A 10,052-nucleotide genomic window follows, 5' to 3' on the forward strand; every position below is an offset into this window, starting at 1 on the left:
GCTGCTGTCAGCATAATGATGTAAGGATGAGGTAAGCTTATGAGTCGGAGCCATGCTTGTGAGCAGATGGCATCACCAGACGAATTAGGATTAAATTGCGAGGTTTTCAACTAACTTGCTTTCAAAGGGTCACAAATTTCTAGGTTCAAATAGCTAAGGGACTGTGGCTTTTTTGCTACCTAAATCTACACTCTTAAAAATGAGAAAAAAAACAAATATTACAGGTACTGAACCATGTTGCTTATCACATATCTCTACAGCTCCCTTCAACTCCACAAGCTTGTTTCCTGTTTGCTAACAGATATAAGGGAAAATAGTCATGTTAAAATGTCCAATTTTGCAGCAGAAATAAACATGTTAAAGGCCTGTTTTTGGTGTCTATAGCTAGTTTAACTGTTCAATAAAGCTCTACTGGAGTGATTTTTAATGTTACAGGTCACAATGTATTCTTCTGGACTATTGTTAATGCATTTAAATAGTATGGTTTACACCAATATTGTACGAACAGCCAGTCCATTAAGTCTGTGCTCCAGTTTTTGTGAGTTCTAGCTCATCCCTCTCAGGGTCGCCACAGTGGATAATTTGTCTTTTCTTTACCTCCTGCCTGGCAGCTCCATCTTCAGCATCCTTTGTCCAGTATGTGTCACAGTCCCTGAGTTTGTGGAGCTTTGGGGGTTTTCGCATTCTGTTTTGGGTATTTTTGTGTTATAGTCTGTTCTCCTGTTCTATAGTTTGTTTGTGTTTTGATTCTAAGTTATGTCTTCTGCTTTTTCTTTTGTCCCAAGTGCCCCTAAGTTTCATTATCTCTATTTCTGGCTCATGGTTTCTTGTTTGATTATGTTAGTTTGCCTTTTTTTTCCAGTCGGTGTTCCCTATTAGGTTAGGCAGTGTTTAGTTATCATCTTTTCTGTTCCCTTTGTCTCCTCCGGTCAGTCATGTCTTTGTGTGTTTATTCTTCAGTCACTCTGTCGAGTACACGTCTTATGTCTCATTATTCTGTGTCTCTTCCTGTTTTATTTTGACAGTCTCTCATCCTGTATTCAGTGTGTTTAGTTTTGCTTCCCCTGTCCTGTTTGTCTGTATTAGTTCCAGCTGTGTGCCCTCCTGTTTCCCATCCTCTCATTATCCAGTGTATATTTAAGTCCGCTGTCTGTTTTCATGATCTCTCTCATGGTATGGCTCTGACGTTCTGTGTGCCTTGTGTCAGATTAGTTCCTGTTTTCTTGCTTCACCTGTTCCAGCAAATAAAGCTGTGGTTTGGAAATTAAACCTCTGTCCGATGAATCCAGCATCTGGGTTGACCCTCTTCCTGCCACATTCATGTTCCTTGACAGAATGTCCACTATCCTTCCTCTTCACATGGCCAAACCATCTCAACCTCGCCTCTCTAACTTTCTCCCCAAACCGCTCAGCCTGAGCTCTGCCTCTGATGTACTCATTTCTAATTCTGTCCATTCTGGTCACTCTTAGTGAAAATCTTCAACTCTGCCACCTGTCTTTTTTATCAGTACCACGATCTCCAAACCATATGTAACAGGCCCTGTTACAGGGGCGTGAAGACAGATTACAATCCTGTAAAACAGGAGAGATAATGAACAGAGGAAACACGCTGCGGTTCGCCTGGTCAGCCTTACCAGAACTTATTCCCATAAACACAAACACAAAAAAAGAAAAAACTATCTGCAATGTCATGTTAGTGTGTTATTATGGAAGAAGAACTCTATATTCAGTTCTACTGTACTTGCAAACATTTGTGTTTGGCAATTCTCATATTAGCTTTCTGGCTTTGTATGTTTTCAGACAAGCTAGCTTCTGACAGCATTGCAATGGAGACAAAGTTACCCAATTATACAGGAACTGAAAACATAACTCAATCAGAGCTTGATGTCATCTGGAAGCGGGAATATATGCTAAAGGACAAAAGCATCCACCATTACTCAGGCACGTAGCATTCAGTGTGGCAGAGCTGGAGTAGCTCAAGTAAATACAGTGAATTACACTGCATTGTTTTCGCTCCTCCACACCTGATGGTGGCATTGTTCATTTTCGCTCCTGTTTTTTGCTTATGTAAGTTCCAGGTGGAGGCTGACCATGTAGTCAGTGTCAGAGGTTGACCATCTCCTTGGTCCTCCTAATGACCTGCGTGTGTCTGATGTATACCTCGATCATGGCTAACCAGCATATCAGTCGCCATGACCTGTTGAAGAGGGACCTGAAAAGTGCTTCAGTAAGGTCTCCTAGCAGCCTGCAGTGTTCGCCAAATGTGTTGGCTCAAAAAACTCCTGGCAGTGAAATAGGACTATATTTTGAGGGAACTGAGCCAACTTCTTTCAGTGTTTTGGACCCATTGAGAAGGTGTTGGCAGATTCCACAGGCTATTCCTAATCATTACTATGGTATGTGGTGAGTAGTATATTTAAAATTTGGTGGTGCAATGACCAAACAGGTACAATTGATTAATTGGTTTACTCATTGCAATGTGTAGGACCCTCTGTAACAAACCACGGGTTTGTATTTATGGGAGGGTGTGTTACGGCCGTAGCAGGTCTTCCTATGAATTTGACCCTGTATGGGCGTGTCCTGCCTTAGGTGCTACCCTTTTTGTACAGCTGACTCTTATCAGCAATTAAAAGTACTTACGGCCAGAGAACCTTGTTGGTTTGGGCAGCAAATGAGCCGTGAGCATGTGCAGTGGTTGTTTGCGCCTGCTCTCTAGAGAGGAATGTATTTCGGTGACTAACCCATTTCTGACTTACTTTTCAGTCCAGTGACTAACTCCTGGGTTTTCTTGCTTTCCGTCTTTAAAAGCTGATAGCGGATCTCTTTTACTTTAATTAGTAACAGAAATATTGATAACAAACTTTAATTTAACAGTTTTGCCTTCCTGTCTCCTTTTTTCTCTGTTTTTACACTGTTTGTTACTTTCCACATCCCCTGGACCTTTTAGGGGAACATAACAGTAGCCAAAGTGATGAGCCAAAGAAATGGCACCCTATTTCTATAATGATAAGCTAGCAAGCTGTGTCTATACAGCATGACATGCATATGCAGCAAACTTGTGCCTGTACCGCTGTACTGAATGCAAGGTTAAATCAAATGTATTTATTTTCTTTTTTTTGTATAAAAACCCATCATGCACTTTAATGGACACACAGGAGAATAATTAAGATCCACCACATATGCTGTGCAAAATCTCAGATTTCTGCATCTCCTGAAATACTTGTTAGAATGAACTGATAATGGATTTTCACTTTTAATGGGATTCATTGATAATTGGAAAGATTTTTGCTCCGTGTCAAGGCATTTAAAGTTTGCGTTCACAGTTCCGGTTCACAAACAAAGATGCCCTTGGTTGACTTTGAGAGAGTTGCCAATAAGCCATTCAATTATCAAACGCTAAACTTTTAATGTTTCTCCTTACTATGATACTAAGATATCCCCCACACACCCTGCTCGCATAAATTGATATTTGCTTAGGCGGGAGGGATCCATCTCCTGCGGAAAATGGCCTTGTATTCTTTAATTCATCTGTCAGACTAATTGTCTACTAAGACAGCCAGGAGCATAATGCATCAAACTGTTTTTTTCTTTTTTTTTCCCTGGCATAACATTACTTTGGCAAGTCCAACAGAGAAGGCAAAATAAAAGTCACAATTTACATTAATAGGGATATCAATTGTGTCCTTTCCAAATTTTAAAGCTCATTTGCCTGAGATTACTCTTGCTGTTTTATCACTGGATTGTTAAAATGAAAAGCTAGACGAACAAGGAAATTATTAGTTGCTCGACAATCATCTGTTTTACAGTGAAAGTTTGCATCTGAAGACAAATGTGTGGCCAAACTAGTTACATAAGCCTACAGGGAGAAAAAAAAATAATAAAAGCTTTCCTTTTATGTTGAATGTGGTCATTATATCATGAAAACTTGCATCAATTGTCATCTCCCAAAAACATCTAAGTGCCAAAATGAGATGTTTTGCTTCTCTCGTTTGATGAGTCCTCCATCCAAGTGCTGCTATAGCGTCTGCATTGTTGCACATTACACGGTGCACAGACAAATGCATGCATGCGCACAAACACACACAAATTGCATCTCGAAAATTACATCACTTCCCCGCCGTTGTCTGAAAATTACATCTGTCCCCCACCGTTACACCAATCACTCCCTGGGTCTCCTTTTTTTCCCCCTCCCCTCTTACCCCCTCTTTCGCCTTTCCTCACTATTTTAGGCTTTTTCCTCCACTTTACTCGGCCCTAAATTGCCAGGCCTGAATTGCCCTATGAACAGCGTGGGGTGGACAGGCCAGCAGGAGGTGTGTGTGAATGCATGAGTCTCTGTGTTATCACCATCTCTTTTCATTTTCTTCTCCAAGTGATGCTGTCAGGAGCCAAACAAGATATCACTCTCCAGCCATCCCCCCCCAACCCCCTCGACAGGGAGTCACAACACAACGTTGAGGAACTGGAATAAAAGAATAAAGACAAAGGTAAACAAAATGGTTGCCTTCCAGACTTTGGCACCTCTACCGTACAAAACTAATCCCATGATTCTCTTTGTTCCTTAATCCCATCAGCCACCGGGGTCCTGCATGGCTCTCTGGGTGCAGATAATGGCGCCATGCTGTGTGTCTTGATGAAGTTCAGGACCTTATTAAAGAGAATTTGCTCACATGTGTAAATGCAGGCACACTCACAAAAAGAAAAAGCGCCTCATGATCCCGAGATGAGAGCACGGAGCTTTCTAACCTTTCTCCGCACGATTCTGCAATCGCGCATTTCCAATTTTGCCAATATCAGCGACAACAACTTTACCGCTTATCTTGGTTTCCTTCTGTGTCACTGAATATTTTATTCAGATCAAATAACTCGCCTGCTCTTTGTTTTTCGGGTAACATCATATAAACGCGACAACTTCTGATGGTTAACGGTTACGGTCTGTCTTTGTCGCTTAAATAAACCTGGTGGGGGGGTGTGACCATTACATTTGCCCGCACTATGAATCAATGTGTTTAGTCCTCTGAGTCATGTTATAGCAGCAGTCTTACACAACAAAAAACAGCCTTATACATAAAAGGCACAAGGGATTTGTACTTTAATAACTCCGTCTACTGCAAATCCAAATCCAATGTCCAGTAGCAGCACTGTGCTTAGAGATGATTCAGGTGATGCATTCCTCCAATTATAAAGAATGTCATCTTCTTCAGTCTGGTGTGTCAGGGTGGGATGCTTATAAAAGTGTGTGATTTAAGCTGACTGCTACATCTATCAAGGTTGTGACAATCTGAGCTAGTAACAGCTTCTATTCAGCATCAGGGAGTTTAAATGAGGGCACAGCGATGCACAGGCAGATCCACTGAGCAGGTCTCGTCTCACTTGGGAGCCCACCCAGAAAGAGAAAAGAGAAAAAAATCCAGCATTTTCAGAGGGAAATAAAAAGATATGTCACAATGAAAATGGCTGCATTCATTATTTTTGATAAAGAATCTGCACAAAAATGGCAAGCTGGTGCATTTATATACAGACTCAGACAGACGCCGTTGTGTACTGTAATCGCAGCTGCCCCTGTTCCATGAAGTTGTAAAAGCCATTGTAAGTAAAAGCGTGATAGGTTTGTCACTGAGGCGGCAGCAGTGTTGACATGTGTATTTTGGGAACAATGGTTTTGGAGACCTCCAAGTGCCGGCAGTAGGTTAGAAAATCAGAAGCTTTCTGGTGCCACAAACAGCTTGAGTGGTGTAATTTTCATGCTCAGAGCAAATAAAAACATTTCTGAAATCAGCACCACCATCTACTAATGCCTTTGACTTGGCACGCCATTTGCAGATGAGCAAACAGTCTCCATAGTATAGTAAAAGCCACTGAACAAGCTCTTATGCTATGTTCTGTATTTATAGGGGTGCAAATGGTCCGGTGCTTGACTGGCCACCTAAGTCTGGGACATTTGCGATGACCTTCAGAGCGTTCCGGTCGTGCATTCACACACAAAGCAGATTAGGCCTCCTGGTTCTTTAGCTTTGTAAAGACACATGTTACATGGATGCACATACAGATGTGCAACCTCGAGCGCTCTCGCTGCTTTCTTAAGGCAGCATCCATCTCTGTAACTCAGTGCGCAGAGGTTACCTTAGGGGCAACCTGCTCATTACTCCCAAGTGTTGTTACACAAAGTATACACGCAGCAATTCATCAGCACACACCAATTTGTCAGAGCCACTCACTTCTGCTTGTTAGCAGAGTACTTCATGTCTGAGAGTTTGCTAACTCTAGTGCGTATGCAAATTTACTTCACGTGTGTGCGTGTGTGTCTAAGCATGTGAACGTGTACATGAATGCCTCCCGTGCCTGCCACAGTGTGTGTTTTCTTTTCTTGTGTGTGTATGAGTGTGTTGTTGTGAAGAGGGTTAGGGAAAAAAAATACCAATCTGTGTGACTTTACATCTGCAGCTCAGTGCTTCAGCCTTTGTCCTTCTGTAATTCTGTCTGTCAGGTCTGGCGATTTTCAGCAGCACAAAATCTACCCGCAGGAAATAATGTGTGGCCATACGTGGAGACTCCCTAATCTGTTGCAGCAGAGCTACGGTGGAGGGGGCAGCAGAGGATATCCTTTATCGGACTGATTAGAGTGGAGGAGAGGAGCGATGGATGGGAAGGGGGGAAGACAAGAAGGACTGGATGGGGAAGGGATGGGGGGGGGGGGGATACAGCCTTCTCAGGTAAACACACCCCAGGCGCCGTTCGATTCCAGCATTTAAACACACACATGCTCAAAGCTGCAATCCAATTATTCACCACGAAATCCCGCTTTCAACAAGCTCTAACCCCATTTAAGAGGTCCACTCACCCAAAGGATTCTTTTTAATAAACAGTAGTAAACAAGTGTTCAACAAACCATCGCTCTGTGCTTTCACTTTTACCTACTTTAATTAATCAAGCGCCTCGGCAATAAGGACCTGAAGTCCATTCATCAAACTAACTATTTAGGAGGCAATGTGACAAAATAAAATAAAACAAAAAAGGAAAAAGAAGAAATGTGCAGATTATTAAGTATAAACCGTGATTTACTTTTGTTTTATATGGGGACTTTTTTTGCCTTTATTTGATAGGACATGATCGGACATTTAGGAGACTAGACAAGAAAGTAGAGTTGGGGGGGCAACAAGCAGGAAGTGATCTGGGCTGCTGTGGTACCCATGGGTGCATGGGTTGACCGCTAAAAAAAGGGTTATTTTTGCAATAAATACACAATTAATCCTTTGCATAATAATATTGTAGCCATTCCCAAAGTCATGAGTGCTGTGGCCCACTTAAAAAACATTGGGCCCACCCAATCTTAAATCTTCAAAGTACAAGAGAAAGTCATGTATTACCTTTAAAATTGTATTCAAAGAATACAAACCACACAGGCTGTTGGCTATGAACTGCTAATGCTAGCAAGTCATATGTAAAGTGTTTAGGTGTGTGACCCAGCTGCCACTGAGACACCAACTTCAATAGAAGAGTAGTAAATTTAGGTCAATGTAATGAATAATATCACAAACTAACCACCACATATCATGCTTTTATTTATATAGCACTAAAACAGTTGCCTCAAGGCACTTTATATTATAAGTTAAGGCCCTACAATATTACAGAGAAAACCCCAACAATCAGACGAACCCTCTATGACCAAACACTTGGCTCATAAACAACTATTAATCAAAATACAAGATAAAAGGATGCATTTCCTTGGAAATTTTATATTAAAGAATAAATCACACAGACTGTTAGCTACAAAACGCTAATGCCACCCAGTCAAGGCCAATGAGTGAAATAAATACATTTACATAAATATGTAACTGTATATACTTGTGAGGCTAATTTCAGACCAAATTTCTATTATTACTGCATCCACCTGCAGTACCTTCGTGGCCCACGCTTGGGGAATCACTGTGATAGTGAGTGTGGGTAAATGCGCCTAAGCTAACACCTTGCATGCTATCATTGTTCCTTAAAAAAGAAGATTCATGTATCAGATGTGATTGAAATACAATACTTTCTTAATCCTTTTCCTTTTGTCGAGTATATAAATAGCATCCGCTGAGGCCAGACAGAGGCAGAGTAGCGAGTCGGCTCTCATTTACATAAACACTTACTGTTCAATACACAGAGCAGGCAGGCGCAAGTAGATTGACTCTCATGTACCCATCCTATTAAACATTTATTAAACATAGTTAAAAGGGAGATGGGTTCATCATGGGAAAGCAGAGTTAAAAAGCCATACAGAGAAACTGGAACAGGCGCAAAAAAAAAAAAAAAAAGAAGAAAAAATGAATGTGAGTCTATTTTCGAAAAGTGGAGAGAATTGAATTTCATCAACCTCTACTTGCATCACACTTGCTGATATGTTGACAAGTAGTAAATAGCAGTAGTGTTTAGGCCTCTCCAATTTCTCTCGTCTTTTTTTTTCTTCCCCTTTTATGCCCTTTGCTTGCCAACAGCTCTCCTGTAAACTATGGCATTGTCAAGCCAGGGCCAGAGGCCAGTCATCATCTTGTCATTATCTGATGGGAGCAGCGATAACTTCCTTACTGCTTCCTTGTTTGGGTGAGGAGGGTCAAGAAGTCGGCCTGTGTCAGAAATGGAAGAGGAAACTGTAGAGCTCCAGCTGTGAGATATTGAAGGCACCGACATATGTAGCAGACTGTGATTTGAATTCACAAATCCTCATTATAGCCCGAGCCTGTCTGAGGACAGCATTATTAACATAGAGAGAGACACACGAGCCCCCATGAATACTAAAGTCCTGTTTGCCTTCAGTGGAGGATTTTCTCCCAAATCGATTAGGAAAATATGTACTCTGCATCAGTATGAGTTTGAGAACTTGACAGCAGTGTTTTTCACCTACTCAGCACATTAGCAAAAACGCTAAACTCAAGGTTAACATATTCATATAGGTGATCCTTTTACTTAGTCAATGATTTATCACCTTAATTTTTTTATTTTTTTATTTATTTTTTGATCAGTCTATTCTGACTTGAGGTCCGTCAAAGATCATGATATTTTACACCAAATGATAATCCAAGAGTGACTTTGAGTCAGCAAAGTTTCACTCATCACTGTCTAATTTAGAGGGATGTCATTATGCATGCGCACGCACCCGTTCACAGACACACTCAACCCTGTGATCTCCTGCTTTGGATTGCCCTTGCTTCTCTCAGTGTTTGCAAACAGAGCTGCCCTAGAAGCCTCTGGCTGGCCTCTCCACTGCTAATCAGAGCTCCCACACACTGGCCTCTCTGATTCTGCAGCTGCCGCAAACACAAGTGCAGTATCCGGTATTAAAACAGACAACCTTTCCAAAAAGCTTTTGTTTGTTGTTGTTTTCGGTCAGTTGTGCCGTGTCCCGTCGTTTCATATTGCATAGATGGCTGTTTTAATCAGTGCTGGAATATGTGTGCCTCACAGAGTAAAGGAATAATGGGTTTTTTCTTATTTTTTTGTCTAGAAGGCATAAACCACCATGTGTATATCTATCTATCTATCTATCCATATATACATATATATAAATTCCCCTCTCTCCCTGCAGGTGGTCATTATCCTTCAAGTTCAGGTTCTGTACCAGAGGCCTGGAAGCTTGAGCATCCTGCACAGTATCTTTGCCTTTCCTAGCACTGGACAGAGATCTCAAGTGCTTTTCCTGGGATCTGCTGGAGCCACTGCACCACCAATTACCACTGGGACCACTGTTACCTTCACCCTCCACATCTCAAGCTATTCATGTTCCTTTTTCCTGATGTTGCTATCATATCATATATCATATTTAGCTACATCTATCACTACGGCCGTCTTCCTCTGCATGTCCATGACCACTGGCTCGTTCTCAACGACCCATGGGGCCATGTCCCATATTGACCTTGGGACTTCCAGTCTACACTAGTCACAAATGTTCCTATATGTAGATACAGTATATATAAAATCAAAAATGAAGAAACTGTCCTGGCTCTGTCCAAAGGTAGTGCACAACACTTGCAGAAAACCCACCCAAATCACACAGAAAGGCCACAGCAGACCTT

General features: G+C 41.6%; 1 long non-coding RNA gene across 2 annotated transcripts; it reads left to right on the forward strand.

Moving 5' to 3' along the window:
• The first annotated feature begins 2,078 nt into the window (after nucleotides 1–2,078).
• Nucleotides 2,079–6,617, forward strand: LOC120441109. Of its 2 annotated transcripts, none has more exons than XR_005613781.1 (3): nucleotides 2,079–2,396; nucleotides 4,374–4,487; nucleotides 6,488–6,617. It is a non-coding gene; the product is annotated as an uncharacterized LOC120441109 (long non-coding RNA). The 2 variants fall into 2 exon arrangements; XR_005613782.1 differs by lacking the exon at nucleotides 6,488–6,617 and adding an exon at nucleotides 4,575–5,098.
• The last annotated feature ends 3,435 nt before the right edge of the window (nucleotides 6,618–10,052 follow it).

The sequence above is a fragment of the Oreochromis aureus genome, linkage group 2 (genome assembly GCF_013358895.1).
Source record: "Oreochromis aureus strain Israel breed Guangdong linkage group 2, ZZ_aureus, whole genome shotgun sequence".
Classification (NCBI taxonomy): domain Eukaryota; kingdom Metazoa; phylum Chordata; class Actinopteri; order Cichliformes; family Cichlidae; genus Oreochromis; species Oreochromis aureus.